Source organism: Ranitomeya imitator, chromosome 2 (genome assembly GCF_032444005.1).
Source record: "Ranitomeya imitator isolate aRanImi1 chromosome 2, aRanImi1.pri, whole genome shotgun sequence".
Lineage (NCBI taxonomy): Eukaryota > Metazoa > Chordata > Amphibia > Anura > Dendrobatidae > Ranitomeya > Ranitomeya imitator.
The window spans coordinates 55,629,770-55,647,990 of NC_091283.1; the positions used below are offsets into that span (position 1 = coordinate 55,629,770).

The following is an 18,221-nucleotide window of genomic DNA, read 5'->3' on the forward strand; positions in this document are numbered from 1 at the left end:
CGATCCTTTCTAAACAGACTGTAACCCTGTAAGTTAACTGCCCAGTCATAGCTTTCATCTAACCATGTCTCGGTTATTCCCACTATGTCAAAGTTAACTGTAGATATTTCTGCTTCTAGTTCTTCCATCTTGTTTGTCAGGCTTCTGGCGTTTGCGAGCATGCAGTTTAGAGGATTTTGTTTTGTTCCAATCTCCTCGCTGTGGATTGTTTTAGAAATGTTCTTACCTCCCTTCTGAGTATGTTTTCCTGGGTCTTCTTTGTTCAATATTAATGTTTTTCTTCCCGTCCCCTCTTCTTCTAGTTTAACGCCCTCCTGATGAGTGTAGCGAGTCTTCTGGCGAATGTGTGTTTCCCAGGTTTGTTGAGGTGTAGTCCATCTCTGGCGAGGAGTCCATCGTACAAGTAATTCACACCGTGGTCCAGGAATCCGAATCCTTGTTGTCTGCACCATCGTCTTAGCCAGTTGTTTGCATCAAGGATCCTGTTCCATAGATCTGCACAGGGGCCCACCAGGAGATTCCCCTGTTCCCCTATAGGCCAGTCCAAGCCTGGGTACAGTACATCCATGCTGCAATCACGTCTTGAAACCATAAGATGAAAACTGACCTTGATTGATGCACATAGCAAACAGTCACATTGACATGAGATGGTTGCAATAATTAAGTCAACAAGGCAATACATTATATATTTTTTTGCAGATATTTCTTTAATTTAATGTCTTAAATGCATACAATTGGTATGTGCAAAAGTAAAGGTGAGCGTAGCCTTACAGGGTGATTCTCTTGTTCCGCGCTCCCTTGCCTCCAGGTTTCATGTTTGCCGCAGGGTGGTGCATTCCTGAATATTAACAGTTCGGGTTGGTGACAAAGGTGATCGGTATCCTGGTCAATGAGCAAGTTGGATCGCCCCGTCAGGGCAGCGGGGTACTCGGTACCGGATCCTGCGGTTCACAGGGGGATGTCACGGTGGTTGACCCGGTCCGTGGCCCTGGGACGTCCGTGTAAAAGAGAAAGGTCTTTAAGGGGAATGTTCGTGACGCCACCTGTGGTATTCAGTCAGGGTGACCGACGCTGCTTTAAGGGGTCCGCTGGGGTGATGTTATGGCAGCTAGATGGTATACCTTCCTACAGGTGAAGTGTATCCCCAGGGCTTCCCGTTGTGTACATGGTGGTATGATGAGAGGCACAGAGAAGAAGGAGGACACAAGGTTGCAGTCTCTTTACCTTTACTGAAGACTTCAGCATCCACAGTCCAGGGCACCAGATCACAGGGCAGGCAGAGTGCGGCCGGTTTGGAGGCAGGTCCAGAGTTCCCTTGTCCAGGTAGAAATCAGTAGCCTTCCCTTGCGCTGCAGTGGCGTAGTCCCTTATTGCCTAAGGCTTCACATAAGGGTCTCACAGATGTGGTGTTTCATTCTCTCTGTCCCCCATATAGGATAGGACAATACCCGTATGACTGGTGACTTGAGCCTGTTTATAGGGTCTCTTAGATAACCCAGCTCTGTAGGTGCCACTGTGCCTCCTGGGTGTAGGTGCGGACAGGTAACCTGCAATTAGCTGTCCTGCCTGTCTCTGAAATAAGGTGTAGAGGTCCTTACTCCCTTGGTGTTCCGGCTACCGGGATTTTGCCCCTCAGAAGGAGGCAGCCTGAGCTGGACTGGTCCCCTTCTGTTATCCTTTCCTTTGCTTCGACTCCCTTCACGCTCGCTGCAATACAGTCCTGCCTTTCTCTGGGTGGCATGCACAGCTCTGCGGGCATGCACAGCTCCTTTTACCTTCTGTCCTCCTCAGACTCTGGTCTGGAACTAACAGAACTCCTGTCTGGAGCTCTGCCAGGAACTTAACTAACTTTCCCTACAAACTACCAGTTATATATAATATGGGGAGTGACCTAATAAATAGGAGCAGAAGCTCCCCCTTAATTTATTTGGAAAAGAAATCGATATATGAGCAATTATTATTATTGATGTAACATTAATTGAAAACAGGATTTACTTTATTATTATTGAAATTAGTATGGCTGCATTGGTCCTAGTAAAACAATAATAATGATACCTGTCTTGTAGTAATATGACAAGCCAGTGATGAGATATTGAGCTTTCAAATCACATGCAAATTAGCCTAAAAATGCATGGGGGCGTGTTAGTGTGCTCTCAGTGCACTCCCACATTTCACTTCCAGTCTAATCTGCATATGGTTTCAAAGCTTGATATCTCAGCACTGGCACATCGGATTCAATCAAAATTGGTATCATTTTTATCTCTGAACTGGGACGTATACAGCGATACTACTAGTCTCTGTAGGAAAATTCTCCTGACCGATTCCCTTTAAGTGTTGATAAGATTTGTGCTTGTCAATCCAAAGAAGCATAGATGTATTTCCAATTAATCGTGCGGCGAGCTGATGGCCGCCTTCATTGTCTTCAGCCCTGTGTCATCTGACATGGCAGGTGGTGTCTTTCTGCTGTCCAGGATCCCCCTGATCATCTGTGCTATTACAGCCTCTGTGCAGGGCGTCCCTGTCTGTCTTTTGATGCCCTCTTGAAAAGCACATGTTGTGACCCTGCTCCAATGGCGATGGCTGACATTTATTCCTTTTTTTTTCTCTATGAAAGAGCAAGTATTATTCCAACTTTTCAAGGCATGAAGAACTGTCAGTCTGGAGAGGATTACTAATCTCTGAAGTCGGCGCAATATGTCCTAATTTTTTGCAACAAGGACAGAAGATCGGCTCTGCCACAGATATATAATCCCCCTTCACTAATAAGATTATTGAGATTTTTAATTATTTAATCCCTGGTCAGAAAAGGACAAATGCAACATTTTTTGTAGCTGGAATTTTTTCCATCCTTGGTAGTATTAGCTCTCCTTAAAGGGAATGTGTCACCAGGTTTTTGCCACTCCATTTGAGAGAAGCATAATGTAGTAGCAGAGACCCTGTTTCCAGTGATGTGTCACTTACTAAGCTGCTTGCTGCAGTTTTGATAAAATCACAGTTTTCTTTGCTGCAGTTCTCTCTGAATGCTGAGCTGTGTATAACCCTGCCCACACCACTTATTGACAGCTGTCTGTGTACACCCTGCATAGGCAAAAAGCTGCCAATCAGTGTTGAGGACGTGGTTGGACAACTTGGCAGCCAGTTTACTAGTCCTCTACGGATAATCTCCTGCTGATAAAATTATTTTATCAAAACTACAGCAAGCAGACCAGTAAGTGACACATCGCCAGAGTCAGGATCTTTGTCACTACACTATGCTGCTCTCAGAGTAGGTGGAAAAAAACTGATTATAGCTTCCCTTTAAATAGAGGAAACGTGTAGAAAAAAAGCCCCTTTTATCGGTTCCGAATGATGACATCCTAGTAATGTTGCACCTGTGCATGATCATAACCTCACATCACCCCTGGGCCAATCAGATGTCATCCTCCTCATAGCATAGTGCCTGCGGCTGAAGTGCACCAATTTGCTTCCCCACCAGTAGGTGAGGAACCCATCTAAACCAGGGAAGCCCACCACACCTTACACTCAGAAGTGTAACTACATCAGTTGCAGCCACAACCGGGCCCAGTGGGTCAAGGGCCCACTGACGCCAGCAAATACTTCAACTTGATGTGATTCCTCAGACTACTATGGGCTGTGCATTATACTCTATGGATGACTATGGGCTGTGCATTATACCTTACTGATGACTATGGGCTGTACATTGTACTATATGGAGTACTATGGGGGTGCATTATACTATATGGAGTACTATGGGGGTGTATTATACTATATGGAGGACTATGAGCTGTGCATTATACTATATGGCGAACTATGGGCTTTGCATTATACTTTACAGATGACTATGGGCTGTACATTATACTATATGGAGCACTATGGGCTGTGCATTATACTATATGGAGCACTATGGGCTGTGCATTATACTATACGGAGAACTATGGGGGTGCATTATACTATATGAAGGACTATGGGGTTGCATTATGCTGCATAGAAGACTATGGGGGTGCATTATACTATACGAAGGACCAAGGGGGTGACTGCACTATGCTGTGTGGAAGACTATGGGGGCGCATTACACTATATGGAGGACTATGGGCTGTGCATTATATTATATGGAGGACTATGGGTGTGCATTATACATATGAAGGACTATGGGGGAGCATTATACTATATGGAGGACTATGGGCTGTGCATTATACATATGAAGGACTATGGGGGCGCATTATACTATATGGAGGACTATGGGCTGTGCATTATATTATATGGAGGACTATGGGTGTGCATTATACTATATGGAGGACTATGGGCTGTACATTATACTATATAGAGGACTATGGGGGTACATTATACTTCTACGGGGCCCCATGTCTTCTATGTACGTCCCTGGTGAGTATAATAGTTTATTTTTCGCTATATTTTAAAGAACAGCAGCAGAACGGGGACCATGATGGGGGATATATATACCAGGATAGGGCCCAGGATAAGGGGCATATATCAGAATGGGGGATATATACAGTATGTCAGGATGAGGTCTAGGATAAGGGACATACACCAGGATGGGGGATAGATAAACCAGGATGGGGCCTGGACGAGGGACTTTCAACCCTTTTATGAGACCAAGGATAAATTTGCTTTTAGGAGTTAATTGTTTCATGTTCTAGGAGCTCAAGTCTTTGGCTGAACTTACTGTTATTAATCTTTTAATCTGTACTCTAGCTGCAATTTGTTTAAAACAAACAAACTGTGCTTTTCTCATTCTTCCCAGGTCCATCACTGAATCTTCTCTGTTGCTCCTGGTGTCTGTTATTGTCTGCAGCCCTGACGTCACGTCAACAGCACTGCAGCCAATCAGTGGGCTAAGCGGATCCGACTAGCTCATGCAGTTAATGCGGGAAAACCCCTCTAAGGTGAAAATGTATGATTTTTCTGTCCCCTATTCGTGGGATAGGAGATAATGTCTGGATTGCTGGGTGCCTGACTGCTGTGGCCCTTACTGTTCCTGAAAACTGTGGCTCTGAAGAGCCCGGGTGACTGGAGCGCCGGTCGATCCTGCCCACTACTGCTCCATTCTTTCTAATTGGAGCGCCAAAGATGTCCATGGCTGTCCTTTATGTGTTACGTCCAGTGCTGTATAATAGCGGTACATTATGTGCACAAACTTTACCAAGGAACTTTGCAGCCATAATTATCTTTGAGGTTTTCTGTCCAGATGCAAAGTTCTAGTTTTCTCCTTTTTTTTTTTTTAACCCAAGTGCATTTGTAAAATAATTGGAATTTGCCATGATGGCCACGTGAGCTGCTGCCTACGAGTGTCGGAATTCTTGTAAATCATCTTCTCTGTCACTAATTCCATTCATTATTAATATAGCGGCCGCACTTGAGATATATTTGGAATAAACAAAAAAGGAAATGGTTTTTTTTTCTGTTAAAGCTGATTCAGTTCTTGGGTATTTTAACCCCTTGAAGAGGTTGTATTGGTCTCATATCTCTGTTGGTGTGTGTACATCATGAAGGAGGTCCTGTGCCCGGGACCCTCTCACATAAGTCAGTGCAGGGGGTCTGTACGGAGCAGCCCCTAACAAGAGCAGGCGATGTCCAGGACCTGCTAATACTGCTGGACCCCCTTTGAATAATATCAATATGAAAGGAAATTATCGGTATGAGAGAACCATTTAAAGGGGTATTCCACTGCTTTGATACTAATAATCTACCGTATTTTTAGTATAGGTCATATGTGTTCGGTGAGGGTCCGACACCCCAACTCAGCAGCATTAACAGGTACAAGAGTGGGTGGATGTAAACAGTGTGCAAAATTTGGACCTGGGCCCCCATTTCCATGTTGGTCAGATGTATGGGCCCCTGTATCATTCTAGATCCCATGAAGACATATGTTTACCCTTCATGTAATAATGTGCCTATCCTAACACCATCCTGTAATAATGTCCCCCATCCTGGACCCCGCCAGTTATAATGATCCCTCATCCTGGACCCTTTTCTGTAATAATGTCCCTCATCTTAGGCCCCTTCCTGTTATAATGTCCCATGTCCTGGGCTTCTTCCTGTTATAATGTCCCCCATCATAGGCCCCTTCCTGGTATAATGTCCCCCATCATAGACCCTTTCAAACTATGATGTCCCCTCTCCTGGGCCTCTTCCTGTTATAATGTCCCTCATCATAGGCCCCTTCCTGGTATAATATCTCCCATCATAGGCCCCTTCAAGCTGTAATGTCATAGTAACATAGTAACATAGTTAGTAAGGCCGAAAAAAAGACATTTGTCCATCCAGTTCAGCCTATATTCCATCATAATAAATCCCCAGATCTACGTCCTTCTACAGAACCTAATAATTGTATGATACAATATTGTTCTGCTCCAGGAAGACATCCAGGCCTCTCTTGAACCCCTCGACTGAGTTCGCCATCACCACCTCCTCAGGCAAGCAATTCCAGATTCTCACCGCCCTAACAGTAAAGAATCCTAATCCCCTGTCCTGAGACTGGCTCATCCTGTTATAATGTCCCCCATCCTGGGCTCCTTCCTGGTATAATGTCCCCTTTCATGGGCCCCTTCCTGGTATAATATTCCCCATCATAGGCCTTTTCAAACTATAATGTTCTCTGTCCTGGGCCTCTTCCTGTTATAATGTCCCCCATCCTGGGCTCCTTCCTAGTATAATATCCCCCATCCTATAACAATATCCTCCATCCTGGTATACTGCCCTCCATCCTGGGCCCCATACTGATATAATTACTCCCATCCTGGTACAAAGACCTCCATCCTGGGCCATTTCTTGCCGTAATGTCCTCCATCCTTAGCCCCTTTCCGGTATAATGACCCCCATCCTGGTATTCCTGGGCCCCTTACTTGTATAATGTCCCCCACCTTGGGCCCCTGCCTTGTATAATGTCCCCTGTCCTGGCATAATTCCCCCGATCCTGGTATAAGGCCCCACATCATGGGTCTCTTCCTGGTACAATGGCACCAATCCTAGTGTAATGTACCCCATCTTGGGCCCTATCTGGTATAATTTCCCCCATCCTGGGCCCCTTCTTGGCATATCGTTCGTTCTGCTGCTCTTTTCCAACACATGAAAAAGAAAAAAAATGATTCTTCTCACCATCCTCTGATTCCACGACGTGCGGCGTCCTCTTCTATAGCCTGCGGCTGGCTTCGGAGTGCCAGCTATGGGCGGCCCATGAGGTCTATGACATGTGCCGCTCACGATGGGCACGCCAACGTCAGCTGCTGGCCTCTGGTTGGCCGGCGGGGTGTATTGTGGTACAGGGACCCGTCGGATCTTTTCGCAGTGATACACACCCAGATGAAATAGGCGCTGGGGTCATCGGGGTCCCCTTCCTGCACAGACCCGGTGGTGGTCGCACCCTCTGCGACTGCGATCGTTGCGGCCCGTCAGTCACATTACTAGTGGCCACTCCCTGCTACTGCAGATCAGCTGCTATTCATTGAAAGGGGTTTTACGGTTTCAGAAAACCCTTTTCCCTTCTACTGCAGTCTCTTTAAAAAAACAAAAACAACTGATGTTCACTCACCCTCCCCAGGTCCAGCATCCAGCGTCCATTGTTGCTCCCAGCGTCTGGTTTTGTCCCGTCATGTCAATACACCTGCAATCATTCTGTGAGACTTTTTTTTTTAATAAAATAAAAAGAATTAAAAAATACTTGGGAAACCGCTCACATTCTTTTTTTTCTGTACATTTTTTTTTCAAACTGCATTTTTTGTGGTGTTTTTCTACTTTTTGGTGCTTTCTGGGGTATTTGTCAGCAATTGTAAACGCATCATCAGTTTCGGTGTCATTATTTTCATGCGAAAAAGGTGCGCAATAGAAAAATAAGGCATAAATGACAAGATATATAATGAATGTGGAAAGAAATGAACGAAAGTTGACAACTAAACGCTATATCAATGTCATTGCTGATGTGCTGCTTACAAATAAATTAAATTAATTCATATTCCATATAATGTGACCATGAAATTCGCCATCAGGCTACTATAACATTCACTGTCAATATTTGGACATTGTACATGATAATAAAGCTGTAAAAAAAAAAAAAAGTTGGTTGGCGTGAGAGGTTGGATGGCAGGAAGCGGCGGCCATATTGGTTTGTGGGCGGGGCTGTGGCGGGGAGTGCAGAGGCGGGAGGAGTGGCGCGGCGGTGGGCGTGTCCTGAAGTGTCGCTCGCTGTGGGATCGGAGCAGGAGGACACGGGCTGGAGTCGGGTTTCGGGGAAGCCGCAGCTGGTAAGTGCTGGAAACACGGGAAACTCGGGGGAAGTGTGACGGGGCGCGGGCTCACAGCTGCCGGGGGTGACTAGAAGGGGCGCACGGTGGAGAAAGTGTCCGGCTGGCGGTGCGGTGGGCAGGAGCTGGGGGCAGGGACAGGGCTGCTCCTGTGGGGGCAAAGTGTGAGGGGAAATGTGCGGTGTGTGAGGCGGCCGCTGCTGGAGATGGTGGTGCACACCGGGGCACAGGGAGGAGAGGAGCCGGGGCACAGCAGGGGAGAGGAGCCGGGGGAGAGGAGAGGAGCCGGGGCACAGCAGGGGAGAGGAGAGGAGCCGGGGCACACCAGGGGAGAGGAGAGGAGCCGGGGCACACCAGGGGAGAGGAGAGGAGCCGGGGCACACCAGAGGAGAGGAGCCGGGGCACACCAGGGGAGAGGAGAGGAGCCGGGGCACACCAGGGGAGAGGAGAGGAGCCGGGGCACACCAGAGGAGAGGAGAGGAGCCGGGGCACACCAGGGGAGAGGAGAGGAGCCGGGGCACACCAGGGGAGAGGAGAGGAGCCGGGGCACAGCAGGGGAGAGGAGAGGAGCCGGGGCACACCAGGGGAGAGGAGAGGAGCCGGGGCACACCAGGGGAAAGGAGAGGAGCCGGGGCACACCAGGGGAGAGGAGAGGAGCCGGGGCACACCAGGGGAGAGGAGAGGAGCCGGGGCACACCAGAGGAGAGGAGCCGGGGCACACCAGGGGAGAGGAGAGGAGCCGGGGCACACCAGAGGAGAGGAGAGGAGCCGGGGCACACCAGAGGAGAGGAGCCGGGGCACACCAGGGGAGAGGAGAGGAGCCGGGGCACACCAGGGGAGGAGAGGAGCCGGGGCACACCAGGGGAGGAGAGGAGCCGGGGCACACCAGAGGAGAGGAGAGGAGCCGGGGCACACCAGGGGAGAGGAGAGGAGCCGGGGCACACCAGGGGAGAGGAGAGGAGCCGGGGCACACCAGGGGAGAGGAGAGGAGCCGGGGCACACCAGGGGAGAGGAGAGGAGCCGGGGCACACCAGGGGAGAGGAGAGGAGCCGGGGCACACCAGGGGAGAGGAGAGGAGCCGGGGCACAGCAGGGGAGAGGAGAGGAGCCGGGGCACACCAGGGGAGAGGAGAGGAGCCGGGGCACACCAGGGGAGGAGAGGAGCCGGGGCACACCAGGGGAGAGGAGAGGAGCCGGGGCACACCAGGGGAGGAGAGGAGCCGGGGCACACCAGGGGAGGAGAGGAGCCGGGGCACACCAGGGGAGAGAAGCCGGGGCACACCAGGGGAGAGGAGAGGAGCCGGGGCACACCAGAGGAGAGGAGCCGGGGCACACCAGGGGAGAGGAGAGGAGCCGGGTATGAGAAGGAGAGGAGCCGGGGCACACCAGGGGAGAGGAGAGGAGCCGGGGCACACCAGGGGAGAGGAGAGGAGCCGGGGCACACCAGGGGAGAGGAGAGGAGCCGGGGCACAGCAGGGGAGAGGAGAGGAGCCGGGGCACAGCAGGGGAGAGGAGAGGAGCCGGGGCACAGCAGGGGAGAGGAGAGGAGCCTGGGCACAGCAGGGGAGAGGAGAGGAGCCGGGGCACACCAGGGGAGAGGAGAGGAGCCGGGGCACACCAGGGGAGGAGAGGAGCCGGGGCACACCAGGGGAGAGGAGCCGGGGCACACCAGAGGAGAGGAGAGGAGCCGGGGCACACCAGGGGAAAGGAGAGGAGCCGGGGCACACCAGGGGAGGAGAGGAGCCGGGGCACACCAGGGGAAAGGAGAGGAGCCGGGGCACACCAGGGGAAAGGAGAGGAGCCGGGGCACACCAGGGGAGGAGAGGAGCCGGGGCACACCAGGGGAGGAGAGGAGCCGGGGCACACCAGGGGAGGAGAGGAGCCGGGGCACACCAGGGGAGAGAAGCCGGGGCACACCAGGGGAGAGGAGAGGAGCCGGGGCACAGCAGAGGAGAGGAGCCGAGCCGGGGCACACCAGGGGAGAGAAGCCGGGGCACACCAGGGGAGAGGAGAGGAGCCGGGGCACAGCAGGGGAGAGGAGAGGAGCCGGGGCACACCAGGGGAGAGGAGAGGAGCGGAGCCGGGGCACACCAGGGGAGAGGAGAGGAGCCGGGGCACAGCAGGGGAGAGGGCCGGGGCACACCAGGGGAGGGGAGAGGAGCCGGGGCACACCAGGGGAGAGGAGAGGAGCCGGGGCACACCAGGGGGAGAGGAGAGGAGCCGGGGCACACCAGGGGAGGAGAGGAGCCGGGTATGAGAAGCAGAGGAGCCGGGGCACACCAGGGGATAGGAGAGGAGCCGGGGCACACCAGGGGAGAGGAGAGGAGCCGGGGCACACCAGGGGAGAGGAGAGGAGCCGGGGCACACCAGGGGAGAGGAGAGGAGCCGGGGCACACCAGGGGAGAGGAGAGGAGCCGGGGCACACCAGGGGAGAGGAGAGGAGCCGGGGCACACCAGGGGAGAGGAGAGGAGCCGGGGCACACCAGGGGAGGAGAGGAGAGGAGCCGGGTATGAGAAGGAGAGGAGCCGGGGCACACCAGGGGAGAGGAGAGGAGCCGGGGCACACCAGGGGAGAGCAGAGGAGCCGGGGCACAGCAGGGGAGAGGAGAGGAGCCGGGGCACACCAGGGGAGGAGAGGAGCCGGTGCACACGGAGAGTAGCCGGTGCACATGTCACCATGGGAGAGGGGAACAGCTGATGGGGGTACTGAGGGAGGAGGAGTCCCCGCAGGGGACTCTTTAATATTTACTCCTGGTGGTACAAGCAGTTTGGGTGCATATTAAAATATTAAAGGGACTGGTACATGTTAGGGGGAAGGGTGTATATTAATTTGGGGGAGCACTTTAAGGGGAAGGGGTGCATGTTACCATGTGCGTTGACAGAAGAGGCCCCTGTGCGAAAACAGTATATGGGCCCACTGCAGTGCCGAATTCCGCCTGCTTTGGACGTGCTAGTGGCCCCCTTACCTCTGTGGCCCCCTTTCCGGTTGCATCAGTGGCACATCTGCCCTGAGGGGGTGAATTGCTGCATTTTAATTTGGGGTAATCACTGGTGCAGGTTATATGGGGGGTGCTGCCAGACAGTAACCGTGGAAGGGGTCCTGTGTGCAGCTGATGTTGGTGGTCCTCTAGTCTGGCTCTGGGATGTTGGTTGTTGGAGGTTGATGGTGCATGGTAGTCACTGCGAAATGATTGCATACATACGACCAGTTGGTATCTGTACGTCATTGCCTCATTTTCAGGTGATAGACCCCCACTCAGAATATTTGCTGGCGCGTCTGACTTTACCTCGCTTTCCTGTGTGCGCCCCACGTAGGGCAGTGCTGTGCCGCCATCATTCAGCTTATCACTACGATGTATGAGATTCTGTACATGTGCTGTCCAATAAGTGTCCTAATAATGGCACAACTCTTACCCGGTGGGTGGAGAGTCCAGTGCGGAGGGGCAGTGTGTAGCTAGGACGGGTACACCTAGTACATGCATTGTTTCCACTCATCAGGTCCAGGCATGATGTGAACAAGGTCTGTGTCCTTTAAGTGCCCAGGACCCTGATGGTTTGAGCCAGAAAGTTCTGGGTCCGGACCTCCTGCCCCCCTCGTCACCTCATTTACGATATGCTCCACCAGCAGGTCACGTCCGGCGCTCTGGGGTAGTACAGATAAGGAGCTCGGCGTTGGGACTTTGCAGTCCACGGGGTGAGGACGAGTATATGCTACTGGTACAGGGCAAGGGGTGATATAACATACCTGGAATTATGGGGATATTGTCATGCACAGAAATGGAAAAGACGGGGTCCGAGTCAACAAGAGAGCGCTGACTGATGGAGGATGGTGTAATGTTATCACTCCTAGGAGAGGGACTCATTAGTCAGTGAATTCGGACAATAGCAAAGCAGTGATCCCTGTCGGTCAGAGATGCCACAGAGCGATGTAGTCACTGCAGGACCGTGGAGCACAGGTGTCCTCTGCAGGTAGAATCGAGGGGCATTCAGTGTCCATGCTTGTACAGGTCAGGTGTCATGAAAGTGTTAATGGAGGGTCCTGGTTTTGAAATTTGGCATTAGGTGGCAGTGGCGCATACGGGGCAGGTGGTATTTAGGTGGCCTCGGGGAATACAGGGCAGATGATGTTTAGGTGGCTATGGCGTATACAGGGCAGGTGGTATCTAGGTGGCAGCGACGTGTATGGGGCAGGTGGCCAAAAGGTGACAGCGATGCGTACGGGGCAGGTGGCCAAAAGGTGACAGCGATGCGTACGGGGCAGGTGGCCAAAAGGTGGCAGCGAAGCGTACGGGGCAGGTGGCGAAAAGGTGGCAGTGCAGCGTACGGGGCAGGTGGCCAAAAGGTGACAGCGATGCGTACGGGGCAGGTGGCCAAAAGGTGGCAGTGCAGCGTACGGGGCAGGTGGTGAAAAGGTGGCAGCGTCGCGTACGGGGCAGGTGGCGAAAAGGTGGCAGCGAAGCCTACGGGGCAGGTGGCAGCGACGCGTACGGGGCAGGTGGCGAAAAGGTGGCAGCAGCACATACTAGACAGGTGATGGTTCAGATGACTGCTAATGCATCAGATAGGCTTTTTTTCTGTAAGAGAAGACATTTTTCTTGTAATTTGTGCTTTCTCGTGAAATCTTATGAATGTGTGGAAAATTGGGAAATGGCCTTACAGTGTCTGGAGCAGCTGCAGAGCCGGATGTCTCTCACTGAGACGCTTATCACCTAATATACGAGCTGCCGCCAGATACTACCGTCTCCCCGATGTACAGGTGCGCCACTTGTCACCTGCTGGCAGAACTGAGGTTTAGGATCCATGTGGAAAGAGTTGTATTTTGTGCACTAGGGATGTATTTATGGGATCTATATATACTGGAAAAACAGTGTGTTACATAGGACTGCAGGTGAAACAACTACATTATTTTCTCTTGTGTATAACAACGCTGTCTGAGCCTTGATGCCTCTGTATGATGCCTTATTATATGGGGACACCTCACAATATGGTACTATTTTTTTCCTGCTGGAACCTTTGTATGAATTGGATGGAAAAGAAAAATCCACGTGGGACGGATGGAGAACGGATTTTCCGCTACATATTCGGTGTAGTAAAATGTGCTGCGCAGCGAGGTAGCACCGCAGGCCGCAGAGATAACCCGCAGCGTAAATTCACCTGCGCTCCGGATTGGAAATCTGCATCCTGCACATTTCTGCTGTGGATTTTCACCCTGGTTTAACATAGTAAAGTGGAGGAAATATAATGCAAATGATCAGAATTTGTACAATGAGGTCCTCAGCAGTTTGTGCAGAGCTATTGTATATGGTGCTATATATACACCGTATATAATCCCGCACACAATTGCATGCACTTCCAGCTTCCTCCGCTCCCTGTCTTCCTATTGCCATCTCTGTGTGGGTGAGGATCTGCACAGTGACGTCCGTGGATCTGACTAATTGTAGGTTTTGTGTGTGGGGCTCTGTGCAGAAATAAATGACATTTTAATGCTTTTTTTTTTTTGTGTGTTAGTTCACACAGAAGGCCAGCACACTCGGTAATGCAGAAAGTCTCCCACGTCACAGCTGTCCTGACTCTCATCGTGGCAGATAATCAGATGGTTAATTAGCGAGCACTTAATGATTGATTTTGGGCTTTATAAAGTTATCTGGTGAGTGGCGCTGATCCAGACAAGCTCCGTCTGCAGGTTAAATTGTTTCCTTATCCCTTCAGACAGCTGCTCGTCCTGGTATTGGCTTTTCTCAAGGGGATTGTGGGAGTTGTAGTCTTGTCTACCCACTATCCTCTCTCCCTAGCAGATGTCCTTGTCACTAATCCACGTCGTTCCCTATTGTTCTCTTCTCGGTTCTTCTGCACCGTGTATGTGGCGGTGCTGGTCGGATACCGGATTATATGGGTATTTATCAGCACACGTCTTTCTCACTTTTTTGCCCTGAATGTCCGTTTGTATTTTGTTCCATTGTCCTGCCCTGGTGCTGCAGTACTGTTAGGTACCCGTTTAACCTTCTTAATTTACAGCTCTGTATGGCGGTATAATAGGATGCCTCATACATCACCGATGACCTATGGTAGCACACACATCTGCCATGTGCTTCAGGCCTGATGATATAGGTGACCGCTAAGGATGTGGGTTAAAAGGATTTTCCAAACTATTTTTTTTTTCATTATGGAAAATAGGGGTTGGGTACCATAAGACAGTTACATAAGCTTGACTTTCTCTTTAAATCTACAGCAGCCACTTTGGGCGTCCAGACCTGGAAGGGAAGGGATGTTGTCCCGTACTTTACTCACCTGGCCACTGCAACCAATGATTAGTGTCTTGACGAGTGTAATCTATCAGCATAGATGTTGAGATAGATTAATGGAATTTGTAGGGTGGGGCGTTGTCTCGCTGCAGGAAGTGGTAGGGCGGGGCTTTGTCTCGCTGCAGGAAGTGGTAGGGCGGGGCTTTGTCTCGCTGCAGGAAGTGGTAGGGCGGGGCTTTGTCTCGCTACAGGAAGTGGTAGGGCGGAGCTTTCTCTTTACAGGAAGTGGTAGGTCGGGGCTTTGTCTCACTACAGGAAGTGGTAGAGCCTGGCTTTCTTTACAGGAAGTGGTAGGGTGGGGCTTTGTCTCTCTACAGGAAGTGGTAGAGCTGGGCTTTCTCTCTTTACAGGAAGTGGTAGGGTGGGGCTTTATCTCTTTACAGGAAGTGATAGAGCTGGGCTTTGTCTCGCTACAGGAAGTGGTAGGTGGGGGCCTTCTCTCTTTACAGGAAGTGGTAGAGCTGGGCTTTGTCTCGCTGCAGGAAGTGGTAGAGCTGGGCCTTCTCTCTTTACAGGAAGTGGTAGAGCTGGGCTTTCTCGCTACAGGAAGTGGTAGGTGGGGGCCTTCTCTCTACAGGAAGTGGTAGGGCGGGGCTTTGTCTCGCTGCAGGAAGTGGTAGAGCTGGGCTTTCTTTACAGGAAGTGGTAGGGTTGGGCTTTATCTCTTTACAGGAAGTGGTAGAGCTGGTCTTTCTTTACAGGAAGTGGTAGAGCTGGGCTTTCCCTCTTTACGGGAAGTGGTAGAGCTGGGCTTTCCCTCTTTACGGGAAGTGGTAGAGCTGGGCTTTCCCTCTTTACGGGAAGTGGTAGAGCTGGGCTTTCCCTCTTTACAGGAAGTGGTAGAGCTGGGCTTTCCCTCTTTACAGGAAGTGGTAGAGCTGGGCTTTCCCTCTTTACAGGAAGTGGTAGAGCTGGGCTTTCCCTCTTTACAGGAAGTGGTAGAGCTGGGCTTTCCCTCTTTACAGGAAGTGGTAGAGCTGGGCTTTCCCTCTTTACAGGAAGTGGTAGAGCTGGGCTTTCCCTCTTTACAGGAAGTGGTAGAGCTGGGCTTTCCCTCTTTACAGGAAGTGGTAGAGCTGGGCTTTCCCTCTTTACAGGAAGTGGTAGAGCTGGGCTTTCCCTCTTTACAGGAAGTGGTAGAGCTGGGCTTTCCCTCTTTACAGGAAGTGGTAGAGCTGGGCTTTCCCTCTTTACAGGAAGTGGCAGCGTGGGGCTTTGTCTTTCTGCAGGAAGTGGTAGAGCCTGGCTTTCTCTCTTTACAGGAAGTGGTAGGGTGGGGCCTTTTCTCTCTACAGGAAGTGGTAGGGCGTGGCTTTGTCTTGCTGGAAGTGGTAGGGGGGGCTATCTGCAGCCCTGGAGTCCTGGGTTCAAATCCCACCAAGGACAACATCTGCAAAGAGTTTGTATGTTCTCCCCGTGTTTGTGTGGGTTTCCTCCAGGGTTTCCGGTTTCCTCCCACATTCCAAAGACCTACTGATAGGGAATTTAGATTGTGAGCCCCATTGGGGACAGCCATGATAATGTCTGTTAAGTGCTGCATAATATGTTAGCGCTAAATATTCTAATAATAATCTTTATTTTTTATAATTATTATTGCAGGAAGTGGTAGGGTGGGGCTTTGTCTCGGTACAGGAAGTGGTAGAGTAGAGCTGTCTCTACAGGAAGTGGTAGAGTGGGACTGTCTCACTACAGGAAGTGGTTGGAGCTTTGTTGTGCTACAGGAAGTGGTAAGGCGGGGCTTTGTGTATGTACAGGAAATTGTAGGGTGTGGCTTTGTCTCCATTGGAAGTGTTAGGGAATGGTTTGTCCTTACAGGAAGTGACATGACCGGGCTTTGTCTTGCTACAGGAAGTGGCAGGGTGAGGCTTTGTCTTGCTACAGGGAGTGGCAGGGTGGCGCATTGCCTCGTTACAGGGGGGTGGCAGGGCTTTCCGATAAGGGCAGGCAACTAGTTGGACAAATTGTATGAACAATGGCCTGCTTGGAATTGAGGTAAAGGAATTTCTAGTACCTACAGTGCTGGCAGAATACTGATTTAGAGCAACATTGAAAAACAGTGCAAGGTTACAAAGTATGAGTCGATTGGTGTGAGTCTCACAAGCAGCTTCACCTTGTTGAGGAGGATGAAGGAACCTGCGCAATGTTTTTCTACAGACTTGATGTGAAAGGACGGGTACACTTTGATGTAATATTTTCCTTCTTCACCCTGTTTCAGCCTTTTGTAGACTCGTCAGTCTCCCTGCTGCCTTCCTCTCCCGCAGTCCTGTGTCTGCCCCCTCTCTGTCACTCTTTTCAGTCTCTTCTGACCCCCTCTGTCTATCGTGTTTCGCTGTCGCTTTGCACCTACAACTACTTGACATCTTAGACACTTGTCAAACATTGCAGCAACGTGGGCATAAACACGATGGCTTCAGGGGGCCACGTACCCCACAGGATCTAGGCCCCACTGGATGAGCATTTAACCCATTTTTCCTTCTCAAACGCTTGGTGCCAGAAGCAGGCATGAGCACAAAGATGCAATTGTAGCAGTCATCTCCAGGCCGGAGCGCCAGTGCCACCGCTACAGAGCGGAGCAGAAAGAATCACACAGAGCTGTATGTGAATATCAGAATTTTAAGTTTTCTTATTCTTTTTTTTTTCATTGTAATTGGTTGAGAATGAGAATATCCCTTTTAAATCCACCCCCTACTTTTGCAATTTACTCACCACCCACTTTTCAAATGTCTGCTTGCCAAACTATACAGTATGTGCTTTAACTATTATTATTACTTTGTGGTTTTTTTTGCCTATTCTACATCGTCTGGACATATCAATAGTGCCATAAATTCCTGATAGATCCTCTCTTTTCACTATATTTGTGAGTCCTACAGAAGTCATTAGAGAGTGAGATTACACACTTATATAGTGGTGTGTATCCCAAAGGTGCGACCTTCATCTGTCAGACATTTATGGTACATCCTGTGAATGCTATAAATGCCCGAGATGGTCTAGCCCTTTAATTTGCTCTTGGCCAAAGTAAGCCAAGCACGGCTGTATTACAAGTGAGATGCTTTGCGCTGTCAGGCTAATGGTTCCTCTACTGTCCACGTGGTCATCATTGTGATGTGCCATCTCCAGACGATGTACGGCCCCCTTGTATAAAGCTGTACAATGACGATTGTTGTTTTTCTTTACATTTTAATTTTGAGGTTTTCGGCCTTTTTTTTTTCCCGCCATTGTGCGCGTTATTTCTCTGTATATTTGTCTTATTAGGATGAATGTTCGCCGCCGTCCTGTTTACACAGCTGAGATCCTGTGTCGTTTCAGCGTTATAACAGTGCAGCTCTGTAGAGGCCGAATTACGATGAAAATGGAGGAATGCGTGGTTGACTTTAGGATTAAGGGCTGAATATAGACGCTCAGTCTTCAGCTTGATTGAAATACCAGTTTACACAGTAATCAAACAGACTATTATACAGGAACCAATATCAAAGCTTGTGGGTAACTGTACAAAGCAAATATCTGAAGGCAGAGAGGTCTGTGTACTTAAAGGAATTCTCCAGGCAGTAAATGACAACATGTCTACAGTGTAGTGTTTGGACAGGACCCTCATCTGCATTCTGTGATTTTGGCGTTTTAGCAGCCATGATGATTATATCCATCTCTAAAGATGATCATTGCCA

General features: G+C 50.4%; 1 protein-coding gene across 3 annotated transcripts in view; it reads left to right on the top strand.

The window, feature by feature from the left end:
* Positions 1–8,161: 8,161 nt before the first annotated feature.
* Positions 8,162–18,221, top strand: part of SIPA1L3 (signal induced proliferation associated 1 like 3) — a 133,615-nt gene continuing 123,555 nt past the window's right edge. For all 3 annotated transcript variants that reach the window (XM_069746774.1, XM_069746777.1, XM_069746778.1), the window contains exon 1: positions 8,162–8,258. The gene's annotated coding sequence lies outside the window, so the exon portion shown is untranslated. The remainder of the gene's footprint in view (positions 8,259–18,221) is intronic.